Here is a 17,409-nt window from a genome sequence, read left to right as displayed (position 1 = left end):
AAGAACCAGAAGTCCCAGGCAAGAGGCGGCCTCACTTTTGGAATTCCTTGTGTATTCTTAATATCTACTGATTCTCCTGTGATCCTAAATGCCTAGCTCTTTTTATTTTTCTGTTTTTGCATTTTCTAAGCCATTCCTACAGAAGAAGAGCCTTCAGCTCCTGGGCCCTGACCTCAGAGCACTGCCTTCTCTGGCTCTTCTTTGTTTCCTCAGGCTCGGCCACTGCATCACTTCCTTCATTGAGCCTCCCTTCTCTCCCCAAACCAATGGGATCACTTTCTCTTCTGAAGCTACAAGGCCATCCTTCACTCCTATGGTAAATGTGTTTCTTTTGGCTCCCACAGGGGTGTCACATGCCTGCCCAAATCTGCGTCTTCTGTGGGGCCTCCCGTGCTCCGCCTCCCAGTCCCCTCGCCTCTCGCCTCCTGCTGCTCCGGCCCCCCTCGGTGGCTGTGGCCACTTATCTCACCTCCAGAGTCTCTCAGGAGGAGCTTTTCCCTGGGTTTGTACCCGGGTATTGTGCATCCCTCACGGGAGGGGAGGTTTGTCTCTCACCCACGCTTTAGGTGTGTTATGCAGGATGTGATCTTCTAAATTCATACGAATCACTTATTTTATATTTATACCTCACCAACCTTCAAAACAAGTATTTGAGGCAACCTAAACTCAAAAAGATATACATGACACCTGCACAGGAATGTAAAATTAAAGACAATATAAAGAACATAGGAACATGTAACCAGTGCCCCAGGTGGTATAGCTTTATACACTTTTTGCTTTCAAAGCTCTAAATTTAATTCTGAAATTTCTGAAAGCAAAGGGAGAAAAGAGAAAAGCCTTATTTAAGTCTCACGGTTAGAAATACTGAGTTTCTATCTATCTGCGACCCCTCCCATCAGCATCAAGTCGTAATGCTGTTTTAGGTGGGTCCCACCATTCCTGTTTCCTCCAGCACCCCCTAGGAGAGGCAATGACCTTTCTCGTTTGTCCAGCTGAGTCTGCAGACTCAGTCCTTCCTAGTTCCAGGGCCAGGCGCAGTCCCAATTAGTGATAAATCCACGGGCCAAGCTGCACACAGTGGGATCTGGTGCTTCTTATCCTCCCTTGCCCTGTCCATGGAGAAGCTCACCCGACACCAGGCACCTTTCCCAGAATTCCCCTGGCTAGTCACCCCAAAAGCAACTGTGATTCCACAGACATAATGTCTACAGCTCTGCCAGCTTGGGATGGGGTTAGAAATCATTAAGTTGAATTTGACTTGTTAAGGCGGAAAATGTACTTCTTGGAAGTATGTCATAGAGCTAAAGGAAGCAATGGCAAGACGAAAGAACCAGGCTTGTAAGATGGACCTGAAAATTAGGTGTTGAGGGGATCACAGCCAACGTGTCAACGCAGGGATGTTCTGGTTAGAATACAGTTGCATCTCTTTTTCTCTGTTCATTTGTCTCATTCTTTCCAAATTACAAGTTGAGGATAGGAGCCGTTGATTGACAGAGCTGTAGTTATTTGCATGAACTTTACTTTCAGAAGAGAAGAAAGTGAAGGATCTGGTTTTCTGTGGTGGAATCCCTGCCACTCACCAGAATTCAAATCCCAATGGAGAAAACAGCTCCCACGGTGGCAGAAAATACCCATAGATGCAACACAATAGCCTTGGCTCTCCTCCTTAGGTTTTTATCCTGTCCGCTTCTAGCCCGAACTTGCAGGACCTAGCAGGCTTCCCTGACACCTCTGTGAGTTTGGAGACACACTTATTACTTTGGTCATGTGAGGTTTTGTAGCCTCGGAGGCATCGTTCTATGTGGTGGGAGACACTTCTCAGTAGAAGGGAGGACAGTCAAATAGGAAGAGTAAGCCAAAGATGGGATGGGATGCTGGGAAGGACATTCGAGTTGAGGTCACATGATTTAGCAAAGGACTTCTAGATCTGTGCTGTGCAATGGGCTAACTTAAACTTAAATTAATTAAAATTAAAAAATCTAATTCCACGGCGACACTAGCCACACTCCAAGGGCTCCTATGGTCACATATGCCGTCTTTGACAGCCCAGAAAGAGCATTTCCGTCATCCCAGAAAGTGCTCTGGCTGAGGGCTTGCATTGGACGAGAAGGAATGAGAGTCTTTCCCAGTCCTACAGGTCTAAATGAAGGGGTGCCCCTTAAGTTAGCAACTGTGGGTGCTACTCATATTCACCAGGGGGCACAAACACACAAACACACAAACTCACAAACTCACAGTGCACATACCAGACGAGGTTTGGTGAAGGAGATGAAACTGGTGATGACCTAAATCGGGGTACAGCAAACTGTTTCTATAAGGGACAGAGAGTAAATATTGCAGGCATCGTGAGTCCTTATAGTCTCTGTTGTAAATCAACTCTGATGTTGTAGAGCAAAAAAAGCCTTAGACAGGGAGCAAATGGCTCTGTTCCAATAAAGCTGTATTTATGGATGGTGAAATTTGAATTCCCTATAATTTTCATGTATCATGAAATGTTGCTGTTCTTTTGATAGCCCTATCCCTACGGGATATCTCTTATTTGGGATGGCTAAGAGTCAAGGGTCCTGGGACCAGTCCCTACTGTTCTCACAGCCTGAAGGCTGCAGGGTTACTGCAGTGCTGTTGTTACGCTGTCCCCATTGTCCACAGCCCTGTCCCATCGCCCCTCCTTGCTTAGCTGGAAAATCCACATAGCTCATTAACTGAGAGTGTAGACTAAGCAGCTAAGCAGGCCCATTTGTAAATACCAGTTTTCCTGCTATCTGACCATGCAAAGTTGGACAATTTACTGAATCACTTAAAGCTCAGCTTTGTGGCTGCTGCTGTCGGTTTTCATTGTAAAGTCTGGTTCGCATCGTGTACCTCTGGAGGACGTTGAGGGTTGTGTGGGATGACACAGATAACACCCTGAGGAAGATATCTGGCACCCGGATATTAAAAACGAAAGCCACAGATATCCACATCCATAAATGCAATAATCAGATAGGAAAATGGCTGAATGGATGTCAAAATGCACAAATGCAATGATATAAGAGTGGGAAAGAATGGGCAGAGAAAACAAGTTCCCAAGAATCTAGGCAACAGATAGAACTATACTCCTCCTCTGAAGATTCCTTCCCAAAGGGAGACGCCAACTGTTAAATGCCACCTAACACCAAGGAACTTGACTCAGAAGGGAAGGGGGATCATGCGTTTGATTGGAACTGTATTTCCTTCAATTTGCAGGAAATTGTGATTAGTTTCCTACAAAGGAGGCTTTAATTGGACCCAGTTTGAATTGATGAGCAGCTAGTGCACAGGCCTTTGTTGTCTCGCAGGTGGATGCTGTCACACGTCCCGAGTTGCAGAGGTGAGTCTGTGGCCCACCTGTGCCTTTTCTGACACACGGCGGCAGGACAGGGTGCAGACGGCAGCTGCTCAGGTTTCCTAACGTGAGGGCAAAACCCTTCCACCAGTCAAAGTCTGGAAGGCATGTAGTTAGTGCCCATCACTCATTTATTCCTTCTCTCATGGATGATTTGGTCTAAAAGTGTCAATTCCTGGTTTCAATAATCCATTTCATTTTAAGCACACAAATAAAAAAATAAACTACACTATAAAATTCATCAGAATGACATACAATTATTAAGACGCACATAATTCTGTAGTGAATTGTTCAGTTTGATAAACATTTATGGAGCCTAAATTCTGGACACTGTGATTTATATAAATGGTCCCGAGAATATAGCTCCTACTCTCAGAAGCCCACAGTCTAGTGTAAAAGACTGCAGTACACAAAATCATTTCAGAAAAAGCGGGATAAGTGCTGAAGCAGTACGAAGCCTCGATCGTGTCTGACAAAAGCATGGCCCACGTAGGATCCCAGTCCCACGTGTGCAGCTGAGCCCTGTGCTAGATCACGTCCATGGGTGGCTGTAAGACGCCCGCAGCTCCAGAGACTGGGCTGCGCCCCGGTCCTGGCACCGCTACCTCCATCGGGGGAAAGGGGGCCCTCTTTCTGAGTTACAAACAGTGTGCTTGCCCAGGCTTTTACTGATTGTGAAAAAATCAAAAAAGAAAGAAGAAGGGAAGGAAACAGCATGAGGGCAGGAGAGAGAGATCATAAAGGCTGGAATGAAAAGACATGAAAAGATGGAGAAGAATTCTCACCTAAGTTAGTGCTGAAATGGACGTTATTGATCACCTAATCCGGGGTTGGAAACCTTTTGTTCTGTGCAGAGACACACAGTAAATCTTGACTGTCAGACCTTGTGGACTCCGAGGCAGCTGCTCCGCCTTGCCCCTGCCCTAGACCATGCGTAATGTCAGTGTGGCACATTCAGCTGAATCCGGCAGCCCGTGGGCTGGTTCCCTGACCCCTAAATTCTCAGCTGTTCCTTCAGCTGTGATGCGGTGCCCGGCACCTTCTGAGCCCTGACCAGGTTGTCGGCATATTCCCTTGCATTACCTCATTTAATGTCCAGAAACAACTCTGTGAAGAAGTCACAGTCCTGCTTTATTTTCCCTTCATTTTATCACGGAAGAAGTTCAGAGAGACTTTAAGCTTGAACAGGGTCTCCTCGTAAGAGTGACTGGACAGGAGGGGTTCTTTAGTCCATTTTCAGCCCACAATGTTTCTCAGCCATCTGGAATTTGCAATAGTTACTCTACTCTGCAGTGCAGGACATAGAGTCTTGAAGAAGCTAAGTGACCTATTCGAGATCCTTCGGTAACCTGGAGCCAGAGTTGGGACTAGAATATTTCCCTGATTCTACGATTACTTCCCCAAGGGGCTGGGATAGGTCCATCATGTACGAGCTTTGAGGCATGTCTTGGTTTCCAGCAGGGTGTACATGGGAGATGCCTTTCCCAGAAAGGCTGGCTTATTATTTCAAATGTGAAGTTTTAATCTAACTTTTTTAAACTAAGAAAAACATATTTTTCCTGAGCTGTTGCAATGAGACAATTGCCTTGAACACTGTGAGAAGCTGGCAGGGGGCCAGAGAGAACGACGCAATGCTAATTTGGTGGGATTCCAAATTTTCTCATCCAGCTCACTAGGCAGAAGATGCTATGTTTTTCTTTTCTTTCCAAGCATGAACTGAATATTTGCAACCTGAGATGACAGTTTTAGCAATTTGAGACGAGCTCATCTCCAAATAAACCTAATTTTCAGTATCATCCAACAGTCACAATTCATTCGTTTTGACCATTAAATCAAATGCCAAAGAACAATAAGCTTCACAGTTCAGGGACTCGTGAAATCACGGCATGACCAGAAGGGGTCACTGCTGCCCAGCAACTGGGTCTCCTTTCTCCGCTTGGTGAGGATTTAGGACACGGAAAGAGGAAGAGACGGAATAAACCAGCATATGCCGACGCCTCAGCTCACACTGAGAAATAGACATGGTCTTCAGCGCAGCCTTCCTTTCCATGAAGTTCCATGCAATTCATTTCATTGTAGTTCAGTTTAATTCTTTCAGTTCAGTTCAGTGCTATTCTCGAACAGGCATGGTGGAAAAAACAAAGAATAAAACAGGAGAGAATCTTGGCTTTCATGCCAAACCTGGATTTATTCCCAACTTTGTCTCATATAAAGTGCGTGTCCCTAAAACATTTATTTAATCTCACTCAGCCTGAATGGCATCTGTGGAACAGTAAAAATGATCCCTAAATTACTGAACTTAAAGCAAGTCATATGGATAAAAAGACTAACTCAGGTGCAGTCAATACCATTAAATATTACTTGGTGCCTGTCTCGGACGCTGAGAGGAATGGCGGTGGAGAGGCACCTCCAGGTGGGGAGAGAAGGTGCCGCCCTGTTCCGCTCAGATGGCGGTAGAGCCACAGAGGCAGCGAGGACAGGTGGCTCTTCCTGGAAATCAGGTGAAGGGTCACACACGAGATGGCCTCAGGACCGAGGGAAGTGAGGCGCCCTGGGCAATTAGGAAAATTAGGAGACGTTTCCTTAGGAGATGTGCCCAGGAGGCGAGCAGAGGCGTGGCTGCCGCACAGATGTGAGGAGGAGGCAGGGAACGCACAAAGAGGGTCTGGGGAGGGACTGGGGAGCGCTGGAGCCAGGACTGGGGGGTTTTGCCTTATTTTATGCTTAAAGATGTACCCGAGGACTTGACTTTGGGCAATGAAGGGTGGGTTTGAAAGGCAGCCTGAAGGCAGAAGATTGTTTGGCAGTAACTGTAGCAGCATATGAGAGATTGTTTTTCAAAAGCATCCAGGATATGTTAACTGCATGCCTACGCAATGTCCTGGGTGCTGGCTTAGAGTGGCAAGCAAGACAGACAAGCGTCCTCCTTGCATGGAATTTGTGTCTTGTCAGGGCAATAGCAAATACAGTGGAGAATAAATAAAAGAAGATTCAGATAGGGAAAAACATCATAAGGACAAAAGGTATCAGAGTGCCTTGGCGGTGGCTCGCTTATTTATATCCGTGTATTTATGATAATACAACGTCCTTGAGTACATCCCCCCCAGTAAGGCCACTGACCACTGTGAGTAACAGATTACTTAGCCCCATGTCACAGAGAAGGAAACCGAGTCCCAGAAGGACAAAGAGCCTGGCTGTTTGTAAGTGGGAGGGCCAGGGGTTGGGACAAGTCTTCTGACTGGGAGTGGGGCTCTCCGATGGGGAGAGAGAAGAGCCTGAACTCCATCTAAGGGGCTTTGCTGTGAGGCCCAGCGCAGGCGGGCAGGAGCCCAGGAGGTGACAGTCCCGAGCTGGGGAAGGGGCACGGCCCCTGCAGGATGGCTGGTGGGGCAGGGGGCTGGGAGCTTCCACATCCAGCTGGGGAGTGAGAAATCAGTGGGCGAGGCGGCGGGGAGTTATCACAAGGTGGGGGGCTATGACTGCTGGAGGCGGAGGTTGGCTAAGGGGGGTTATCGCCATTGCAGCTGCCACAGGAGAGTGCAGGGGGCATGCAAGGACGGTCTGGGACTGCCCTGTGAGTGGGGGCAGGTTTGGTGTGGCAAGGGGCCTCCTGCAAGTGGCTGGTGGGGGGGTTCCTTGGAATGCCTGCTAAGGTCAGTTACTTCATGGGGGGCTTAGCTTTACAGGGACCGTGGCTCATCTCTATGCAGCACAGCACTCATCACTTAATTGGACATCAGAAAACCGGAACCCATTACCACAAATGCACCAATTCCTAAAATAAGCTAGGATAATGCAAAGAGGCAGGTTTAGTTAGAGAAATCTGACTTCAAAGTCCATATCTGCAGTTACCTGCCCTATAGTCTTTGGCAACATTTCAGCTGCTGCCTCAATATCTTTGGTGAAGTGTGGCTTCATTCCTGAACTGAAGGCCTACTGTGAGAATTTACCGGTGAGTTCCTGGAACCTACCTGGCATGCCTTGACACAGCCTACTGCCCCTCCCCTTCCTTCGCAAGAACCAATAAAGCAAGGAGACTTGTAGCTCAGGAGTGTAATGGTTGTTTATGTGGCTGCTGTGAGCAGAAACCCCTTTCTCAGTTAATATGACTAATGACGTACCCTCATGATAATAATAATGCTAATGATAATGGTGATAACAATTTTAATAAAAGGATTTCATCAAAAGAGCCATATTTCCCTATGGAACTGCACCTATTTCTCTTGGCTATAATTCAGCATTGCTTTGAAAGTGAATCCACAGAAAATAAACTACTATGAAGAGCTAGTAGTTACTAGGCTTGTTAGATGCCTGGTGTTGTGCTAGACTCAACATGTATTTAATTTCTCCCTCCCCAGAAAACCCCATGGCTTAGGCTCTGCTATATTCCTGGTTTTACGCGTGATGAAATCCAGACCCAGGGAAGCGAGGGGCTGTTGGGCTTTGTGGAGGCTAGCGTGGTCGCTGCATTCTCAGCATGCCCTCGGGCCGCGGGTGGGTCTCCTGTCCTGCCACTGCATCCCTTGCAGCCCCGTAACTGCCTGACATCCGAAGTTAAACAGATTTTAAAGTGAGTTATGCTGTCTTCATCTTTTGTTTTCATCTTTTGTCTGTTATGAAGAAAATAGAAGAAGATCTCCTGGCATGAGTCCCAAGTTTGAGCACTGCCCGTCCCCAACCCCCCACCCCATCATTTTTGACATGGGTGTTTAAAAGGCTCACAATTCCATGGAATAAATGCCCCACAGCTGTTTCTCCCTTTTAACATTGTTTCCTCCTCTTCAGTTGTAAGCTTCCCCATCTGTGGTTTGAAGTCACACAATTCTGCATCTGATGGCAGGCGACTCCAATATATTCGGTCAGGGAGACATGAGTTCTTTCAATCCTGAGACTCAGCACTCTAGAAAATTAGACACGAACTCAATACACAAAAACAACTGCAAGAAAAACACTTCTCTGACTCAATTTCCAGACAGACTGGGCCTCCTGGCTACGTGAAGGATATCTTTTATATATTTTTTGACAGATCTGATCATTGCAAACACAGCCACTGCATTCACCTCCATTCCTCCCAAACTGTCATTTCCTATCAAGGGCAAGAGCTAGCCACGAAATTAAGAAATGCTAAAGAGGATGAAGCCTGGAAAGAGGAAGAGTGACGTATCAGAATCTAGCCAGGCAGGACACACTCTGTTGAAGTAATCATGTATGGGAATAATTGCTTTAGACGTGCTATCCTTTATTTCACTGAGATGTGTTTGTGTGTATGTGAATGTGGGGGCTCCGTAGGGAAAGTAGAGGGCAGAAGTAGGAGAGGGGGACAAGAAGAGAAAGATGGGGAGAGGAGGAGGGGAGACAGACATACTGAGATAGAAAGAGAGACAGAGGAGGAGAGAAGATTGCAATGTGATGATCGGAGGCATTTTTCCTTCTGTGCAAAGGGAGGTTTTAGCTTACACTCAAAAATTTCCCAGGTGGGTGACTTTATGCCCACCTGACCTCTTTGTTTCTCAGTTAACTTTTTTGCAAAGTGTGATCATTTTTTCCTGTTCTCTTTTACTGGCTGAATGATTGCCGATGGCAAATGATTGTTTAAATGCAGGGATGCATTAGCAGCTCTGTATGTTATGCAAACACAAAGATACAGTTGTTTGCAGCTGGTCACTACTTCCATCAAATAGACACATCTCTGAGTCCACACACAGCCGAGTGTCGGCCTCTGTTTTGGTCCAGACTGACCTGACAACCTGCCTCCATCACTTCGGTTTCATGAATGGACTTGATTCGGGCAGCTGGACACCGGGGTTACTCCTGACTGCATCACTGCCCAGTCTTCTAAGTCTCTCTGAGAAATCCTAACACATCTGTGATTTATAATATGATCACAAATATGAGTCAAATGCTAACGTCTATCTCACAAGGTATTGAGAAGTTCAAACGAGTCCAGATGGGCAAATGGGGATTCTTCATGTAGATGTTTGCTATTGGTATGGCTAATAAGTAGAAAGCAACCCAATCTCAGATGTGTTTTGTATGCTGCTGCATCCTTCCCCCTATGACAAAGAAACACTCTCATCACTAACAGGATTCCTCCTTCCACTCCAAAGGGGTGGAAATGTAGCAGAAACAGAAAGTGAATGAGGGATGGTTGTGTGTGAGTGTGAGATGAGGAGCGTATTTCCAGGTGCTGGAAAGAAGGGACAGAAACACAGTTGTCCAGGATTGTTTGGGTTTCTCATCAAGTCCTTTACACCATCCCATACTGAAGTCTGGAAAACACAACATGCTTTTTCATTTTAAGCTGTCTTCCAGATGTTTGATATCTTACAGGCAGTGCTCAGCCACATTTATACCGCACGTGGCTGTGCTTCCAGTGGGACCGTATCCCAATTCAAGTGCCTCCTGTCTATGAAGCCCTCTGAGTAGGTGCCCCTTCCCCAAACAGATGGAATTGCACTATTTACACCAGGGTTATTGCAGGTGCTTGACACATTTTTATAGACTATATGATTGAATGAAGAGGAAAATAAAAGGAATTGAACACTTAGGTTGAAATTCTTTGACTTTGTTAAAGTGACAAAGGGTTGTTACTCTCCTATTATCTAGATGGAAAATAAACACACTGCTAACAATGTCGGCTGCTTTAGGCCTTCTTGCATTCTATGAACATAAGTAGTGGAAGGAGGATTAAAGCCATAAGGAGCTGATCCATTCAGGAGGACTAGTTTGTGTCCAGGGTGAGAATTCAGTCCTGCCAGTGCCCCGCAGGGCAGGCAGCACCGTCAGGAGGTGGTCTTGGTGGTTTCTCTGCACAGCCTCTGAGACATGACACCACCAAGGCAGGCCACAGCCAGCACTTCTTCAGACATTGCCAATTTTATGTAAACATGATGTTTTTACGTTGGTGATACTGAAATATTATTCCATATGCTAATTAATGTAAGGAAACATTTTTGCCTTTTAGTTTCACCATATACAACAAATATTACTTTTTAGTATGAAAATGAATTCCCCACATCACAAATATAGGGGCTCTATTGGGAGAAACCATTGTCCTTGGGCTTCTTATGCCCTACACATATCACTGTGTGAGCCAAGACTGCAGGGCCTGGTGCTTTTTGCTAGGATATTTCTCAGGGTGATAGTGCAGCTGGTATCTTAGAGGGAGGAAGCAGCATTTCCTCCTGGACAAAATGCAGGCTTGCATACTCCTTGTTATGAAAGCACCAGATTCCCAAGCTCAGTGCTCCTGAGCTGTGAACAAGCCTGCTGCCCGTGGAGAGTTCACCTCTGGACCGCACTCACCTCATCCCCAAGAGCTCACGGCAGAGGAAAGCAAGGCCAAGACGCTGGTGGTAAGGCTACTTGCCTGTTCATGAATAATGGGGGTCTTGTGTCTTCTCCAGCACCCCAAAACAACAGCAGGCTAACTCCTGGCTTGTAACTAGGATAAACTCAAATCCCCAAACTGACATTCTGCTGGTGAAGTGACACCGTGTAACTTTCTACAACCCATTTCGAAAGGGTACAGTCTGCCTTGCCACAGGCCTTGGTATGGACAAAATACTTTTCTTAGATCATCAGCATCTAAACTGAAGGACATGGCCCAGCTAAAATGTCCTGTTGAATCACTGTGAGGAGTTAATGAAGCCAATTGAATAAAATGCCTAGTGGTTTTTCCCTTGTAGATTGCCATCTTTAAAATGTTTTTATTATTGTATCCTAATGCATTTTACATTGTCAATCAATGACAATGAGTATAAGACTTTGCAAACTGTGTAACATCCTCATTTTTTAAACTGCTTTCTCAGTGGTAGTACCAGTAAAATTTTGAGAATGCCAGAAGGTCTGGATATTTTGGGGTTGGGCTCAGGCCAGTGAGAGGCCACCAGACTGCATCCTGCTTCATATTTTCCATGGAGTGGGGCAGAATCTGAAGAAATAAAGCCAGTGCAACTATTGAAAAAGAGCAAATATGGCTGAGCAATTATGGTCTGGGGCAAGGAGGAAAGGAGAGCCCAGGAAGAAGCTGCACTGCAGAAGAGGATTTGGAGCTGAGTACTTCTCATTCTTTTTTCTGGTGCTTGTGAGCAGAATGAACAGGACTATGGACTTTAGATAGAGAAGTCTTCAGATTAGCCCCTGGACAGTCACCAGCTACAGCATTAGGCTAGGGTGAACGCTTGAGCCTTTGCATCTCATAGCCCTTCCTTACAATCATCATCACACTTCATCGCAGGCTTGAAGATGAAGGAGTCTACAGTTAAAAGCCTTAATGTTGACTTAATCCTGTCCCTGGCTCGCTGTTGCACCTGGAGAAGTCACCCCACTTCTTTAAGTCACGCCACTTCTTTGAAACTCAATTTGCTGATCTTTAAAATAGAGGAAATAATGCCTACCCAGAGGATGGTTGGGTAGCTAAGAAAGAATGCATGTCAAGTCCTCAAACCCATGTGCTCCAGGCAAGTGACAAGTTGTTCTTGTGGCTTTCATTGGACCACATTGCTGTGGATTTTGTCCCTGCTCTTCCCTTATCCCTCAGGCTGTACTACTCCAGGGGGTTCACACTCACTTTCAACTACGAGAACATGAATTTCATTGATGAAGGGATTTCTCCAGAGCTAGGGAAGCCCCTCTCCCCATGCACAAGACAGACCCTCCCAGGAGCCCTCAAACCATGTGATGAGAGGTGGTGCACTGGTGTTCCTGTTGGTTGACTCTTACGTGGGAAAACTCTAAAGGGTTCCCTAGAGTTTCCTCAACAGATTAAGATCCAGTTGTCCACAGTGACTTAAAACCTCATCCTTTATTAGCTGGAAGAACACATTCCTTTGTTATAGCTGCTCAAACCTTGCATTCTACGTCTTAAAAAATTCCCATAACAAACAAAAAGCTATGTGCATGTGAATTCCTGTCTTAGCTCTACCTCCAATAGGACGCAAACCCTCAACACACTCCTTTGGAATTTATGTCAATTGTATGCATCTGAGCAATGATGGAAAGCAAGATCTGGAAGAACACACATGGACTAGAAATCAATTCTGTTAATTCTGCTATTTATGGTGTTTCTTAAAGTAAATTTTTTCCTTTATGTAAGGAAGGTGATCTCATTCTGAAGAAGATTTTATGAACTGCCTCTGCTGTTCCTACCATGTTCCTTCCTTTATGGCTTTAGTATCAGAAAGTTGGAGGAGTGTGTTCCCATAAAAGAAAGAGATTAATTTTGCAGTGGCAGAGAATCCTGGCAATTTTGAAATACACAATGGTTGGTACTGGAAGCCAAAGCTGAAATTATTGGTCAGGGTCAGATTGGAGCAGGCTATCAGCAGCAGGATTAGTAACCCAGGCTAACTTAGAGAATAGTTATTATTTGACTCACAGAATATCAGAATATCGCTGACTGTGTAAATACTGCCCGCTATGCTCTGAGGACCAGGTGATGTCCCAGCTCAAGAATAAATCAGGAAATGTTCACAGATGTTCTAATACTTGATACTGTAGTATATTCTCTCGTTCTTCATAATTTCAGCATCTTTACATTTCATTGGCAATCTATACTACCAATATATTGCCAATATATTGCCAATATTCATCTTGCCAAGGAGTCTTTTCTATTTTGATAGATGGCTCATTATTTATAAAAGAACTGTGACTTCACTCCTAGGATATGCCTCAAAACTCCCCAAGTCCTCGATTTTATACATCTGCTAGCTTGCGTTTTCCTTGTTTTATTCACATGGGCTCTCACTGTTCCCTAGCAAGGGTTTTCCTGGGACGCAGTAGATGTGTTCTGAAACAACCGGCTGAGAACACCAGATCATTAGACAAATGTGAGAACATCAGAGCTTCGTACACTAAGTTATTCACATTTCACTTCCCTTTAGAAGTTATATTTCCTCTTATTTACCTAGTAGTTAGATTTCTGAAAACGAGTGAATTGAATATTACTTCAATTAAATGCACTTCTAGTTAAAAACAAAGATAAATACATAGAGGTTTAAAAAAATGCCAGCAATACATTTTTGGTTCCCCTTTACATTCATTCCCAGGAGCACATCACCTTGCTCCATGGCTTCCAAAGACAAGTAAAGCCCCGTACCCAACTTTATACCTTCAGCCCCCACCTTGGCCTTGAATTTTGGTACAGAGTAGATACTGAATAGACGTTTTGAATGAAATGAACAAAAGAATGAATACGAAGAGTGAAAAGTTTAGAGAATTGTAATGTAAAATATATTTATTCAAGAAACATTCAGATCACTAACAACTGTGATCAAATGTTTTAGGGTTCTCTAGGGGAATAGAACCAACAGGAGATATATATATATTATGTAAATATTATGATATTTTCATAGGAATTGGTTCATGTGACTATGGGACAAGTCCAAATTCCCAGGGCAGGTGACAAGCTGGGGACTCCAGAAAAGGTCCCTACTGAGTCCTGGGAGAAGCTGGATGGCTGAAATAGAGATGGAAATTCTCCCTTCTAACTGCTGAAATCATCACTTCTCCTTTTCAAGCTTTCAGCTGATTGGGTGACACTTCTCTTGTGGTTGAAGGCACTCTCCTTAGCTATTGTAGATATAATCAGCAGAGATGCAATCAACTTTCTGAGGATTTTAATCTATGAAATATCCTCACTGTAACAATCAGGCCAGTGCATGCTTGACCGGACAACTGGACACCATCACCTGGCCCAGCTGATACAGGGAGCTGACCTTCACACCAAGGGACATGCATATGGCAGCCTACATTCTCTATGCATGCTCTTCTCCATTGCAGCTGCTTCTGTAAACAGTTTCGGTGATGCCCAGCAACATTTCAGAGCAGCAGTTTATCTCCATGTCTTTGTCACGTGCTGATTCTAATGATGCTTTCCCTTAGGAAGGCGTGCAGTATGGCATCAGAGATCTATTCTTTTCAGTGTGGTGATGACCTGCATCTCTACTGATTTCAAAGGTTCTTTTTTTGGGAGTCTTGCTGTGGTGTGAAGAGATGTTCTCCAGGGATCACAGACAGTAAATGCATCTCTCTACAGTCCATGCTCGTGTCGCCGTGACAAGGTGGGTGCTAGCAGAGGTGGGGTCAGCTACATACTCCGAAGATGAGCCCCTCCATCAACCAGCACCATACCCAGTAAATGCTGGCAGGCAGGGCAAACAAGGTACTAGAAAATATACAAACAAGGTTGCAAAATATATGGAAATCCAATAGTTGCCATTCAAGAGCCATGCATACCATCACCTTCCTAAACTCCCAGCTACCCCCAAAGCTCCCCACACAAGTGCTCCCTGGGGACTGCCAACAGCCCGGTCTGGTTGACAAATAGACACGGGTGTACCTTGTAGAATTACCCGTGTCCGCTGTCCTTGAATTGGTCTGGAGGATCTCATATGGCTGCATTATTTAAGCGTAAGAGAATCTGTCTGAAAAAGGAGAATGACTGCCCCTCCAAAACCAGTAGGCTGATGGAGAAGACCAGTAGGACCACACTGGTCTGTGGGAAGAGTAACCCCTGCCTCGGTGCAGACGGAGAGAAGGCCGACAAGAGCTGGTCGGCATGGTGTAGTGTAAACAGTCTCCTGTCTTGTCTCTCCATTCCCATGTGCAAAAAATAGGTCCTATAACCCATCTTCACCCATAAGACAACATACTGGGCTTGCCCTGTATGGCATCTTAGATGTAGAAAAGGCTTTGGACAATAAAGTCATGAGGCCTCTGCCTCTATTTTTCAGTTCTAACAGATAACAAGCAAACAAGGATCATCTGGGACATTGAGTGTCCAAGAATATAATCTTAACTTCAATTCACAATAAACTTTTGATGTAAACATTGTCTAGAACAGCACTTCCACAATTCTCCAAAAGCTGATCAAGATTGTCAGAACAGAAGCAGTCATTTGAAGGATCATCAGAGTAATCTCCCAAATATTGAAATCAAAAAACTCTTACCCAGACCCAGGATTTTTGTCAACATTTATAAACTTTAAAAACAAAACTTTCTACTATCATAAATAGAAGATAATTCTAAAATGACCTTGCATTAGCTAAAATGATCTGATATATCATGCATAATATTAACTTTTCACTTTGGGAAATTACATTTTAAAGATTTAAAGCCACAAAAAAAGAAAACCGTATCTCAAGTGAAATGCAATGTCTCCTGATACCAAATTAGAAATGTCTTAAATTTGACTATTCTTAATGGAGCCAAATTGTATTCTTAGTTTTGCAGATTAAATTCTTCAGGTTATTATAATATTCATTTCCATCATTGTATACATATTTGGGGATGTAGTTGCAAATAAAATACCAAAGCAGAAAGTCAACTCCACCTTGATGCTTTCCCAGTTTTCTTTTACAGATGATTCATGCTGAACCAGACCAGACACCGGAGTTGTGGGAGTGAAACTACTTTTCTCCCCTCCTCTAGCCATGTTATCAATTCCCTGTACACAATGGCAAAGAAATTGCAATGAAATAGCCAGTTCTTGAATGCAACTTTTTCTTTCTTTCTTCTTGCATTTTTCCCTTTAAATTTTGCTTTCTTGTCTTTTGTATGATCTTTTACATTCCTTCTTTCCTTCCTTGTACTCTCCGTACCTGCCTGCCTTCTATCCCTCTGTTCATGCATTCATTCACTTTCAGTTCTTTTGTGTATTAAGGTTATTGCTTTGTTGTCCTTTCTGCCCATTGTTTATTTGCTAGCTCTACATTCATTATTAGCATACAGTTCTTTATATTCTTCTCTCTCATCTTCTTCCTCCACAAGGAATTTCCCTGGACTTGTCCAAGGTGCAAAGCAACTCTTCCGGGACTTAAACAGAAAGAGTGTCATCTCACAGGTCAGCTCTTCAGAAACCTATGTTCTCTCAATCGTACTGCTCACAGACCTATCCCAAAGTAGCTCTCCTGATGGTCATGGCAGAGGAAGCCCCCACCTTGTTCATGCATGATGGGGGAAACCAAGTCTGCACTTCCTAACCTCTCTTCAACCGACTTCCTTGCTTCATGTCACCTCATTTTCTAGTTTTCATTTAATTTCCATTTTTACTTTATTTTATTTACTATTTTTACTTTATTTTATTTACCTTCTGACTTGTTTGTAACACATGGTGGAATGGAAAATACCAGAAATGGAATGGCTTTTAAATGAGAATTTAATAAGTTGCAAATTTACATTTCTAAGGCCATGAAAATATCCAAATTAAGTCATCCAGAAAAACATACCTTGTTTCAAGAAGGCTGATGACATTCAGGTTTTCTCTCTCAGCTGAAAAGACACATGGCAATGCCTGGTGGCTTTCTCCCCAGATTTCTTCAATGTCTTCCCTGGGAGCATTTTCTTTCTGCATCTCCAAAGGTTTCTGAAAGTGTCAGCTCTGAAGCTTTTTCCATGATGGTTCCGTCCTAAAGGGCTCCAGTAAGTAACCCTACCTTAAATGGGTGGAGAGACATCTCCATGGAAGCCATCTAATTAAAAGTTACCACCCACAATTAGATTGGTCATATCTCCATGGAAACAATCAAAAAGGTCCTATCCCGCAATATTGAATGAGGATTAAAGGACATGACTTTTCTGGGGTACACAATAGATTCAACAGGCACACCTTCTGTTTTTACACTTCCTACTCCTCTTACTTTCTGAATTAGTTAGGGTTCTCTAGAGAAACAGAATCAACAGGAAACACTCACAAATATAAAATTTATAAAAGTGTCTCACATAACTGTGAGAACACAGAGTCCAAAATCCGCAGAGCAGGCTGTGAAGCCAATGATTCCAATGGAGGGTCTGGACAAACTCCACAAGGAGAGGCTTGCGGGCCAAAGCAGGAAGAACCTGTCCCTTCTGAATCCTCCTTAAAATGCTTTCAGTGATTAGATAGGGCATCACTCACTGTAGAAGATGAGTGATCTCTTGGCTGATGACAAATGGAATCACCTGTGGACGCAGCTGATATGATCATGATTTAATTCTATGAAATGTCCTCATAGCAACAGACAGGCCAGCACTTGCCCAACCAGACAAACAGGTACCACCACTTG

The 17,409-nt window shown here is 44.3% G+C and overlaps 1 long non-coding RNA gene across 1 annotated transcript in view; it reads left to right on the top strand.

Moving 5' to 3' along the window:
• Positions 1–14,273, top strand: part of LOC143686532 (uncharacterized) — a 42,995-nt gene extending 28,722 nt beyond the window's left edge. The window contains exon 3 of the long non-coding RNA XR_013177250.1: positions 14,249–14,273. This is a non-coding gene — a long non-coding RNA (uncharacterized LOC143686532). The remainder of the gene's footprint in view (positions 1–14,248) is intronic.
• The last annotated feature ends 3,136 nt before the right edge of the window (positions 14,274–17,409 follow it).

Source organism: Tamandua tetradactyla, chromosome 6 (genome assembly GCF_023851605.1).
Source record: "Tamandua tetradactyla isolate mTamTet1 chromosome 6, mTamTet1.pri, whole genome shotgun sequence".
In the NCBI taxonomy this organism is placed as follows: Eukaryota; Metazoa; Chordata; class Mammalia; order Pilosa; family Myrmecophagidae; genus Tamandua; species Tamandua tetradactyla.
The sequence above is the reverse complement of the archived record's forward strand: the minus strand, read 5'-3'. Positions and strand labels throughout refer to the sequence as shown.